Consider the following 1112-nt stretch of genomic DNA (forward strand, 5'->3'; position numbering starts at 1 on the left):
TTGAACAAATGAGGACAACTACAAATCAAAAAGAGGGGAAAAAACTATGTAGCTAGATGATAGGGAAGTCAAGACATCTACAAGATAGAATGGACTGTTCTAAACTTGGGAAGAAAATATAACTCAGAGGGTAACCTTAAAGAAAAATGATAAAGCTTCACATAAAAATCAAAAAGAGGAGGAGCACAAATATTTAGCAAATATTAAAACAATAGCAATGAAGGAAGTGATAATATGATTCGTAAACAAAACAAGTTTAGCATAGAGAATTATATGGAACAAAGAAATTGACATCACAAAAAAGCACATAACAAAAATGGCAGCAACAAATCCATACTTGCTGATAATTAATGCTATGCAGAATTAAAGAATAATGTAGAGTCTGCAAAACACTGCATAATCCATTCATTCATTGATAGGCACTTAGATTGTTTCCATCTTTTTGCTATTCTTTGCTGTGGAGGGTCAAGGAAAGGTTTATATATGGAGGGAAACTTTATTTGTTGGTTGGCAGGGGTAGGAGGGGAGGGGAGGGAAAACTGCAAAAAAAAATTGCATTGACTTATGTCACTTTAGTTTTGTGTATTTCACTGTATATAAGTTATATTTCAATAAAATGCATTAAAAAAAGTACTGATGGATATGTTTGCAGCATATATAAATAAATAGGAAGGGATAGCCTCTATCAAACTTATTTTGTGGGTGTAATCCCATTCATCTTCCCATACCTGTTCAGATTTAGTGTCTATCTATGCATCCACTCATAAATTATTGTTATTACTATTATTGCAAAATTATGTATGTAATAGTATCACCTTTGTTGCCTTTAACTTTTGTGCTTCTCCTTATGTCTTCCACCACCTTGATCATTTTGTTCTGTCCTCCCTGTTATTGTACATTGTGTTTCCCTTCACTACCCTCTAGTTGGTGATTTACCCTTCCCTCCCCTCCCACCCCTGGTAACCTTCAAAGAACAATTCTTTCTGTGAATAAACTTTTTCTTAACTTTTTACAGTAATGTTTTCATAGAATTATTATCTTTTTGTGATTGACTAATTTCACTCAGCATAATGTCCTTTTAGGTTCATCCATATTATGTGGTGTTTTTCAGA

Source organism: Orycteropus afer, unplaced genomic scaffold (genome assembly GCF_000298275.1).
Source record: "Orycteropus afer afer isolate SDZICR_OR568_19922 unplaced genomic scaffold, OryAfe1.0 scaffold00340, whole genome shotgun sequence".
Taxonomy (NCBI): Eukaryota; Metazoa; Chordata; class Mammalia; order Tubulidentata; family Orycteropodidae; genus Orycteropus; species Orycteropus afer.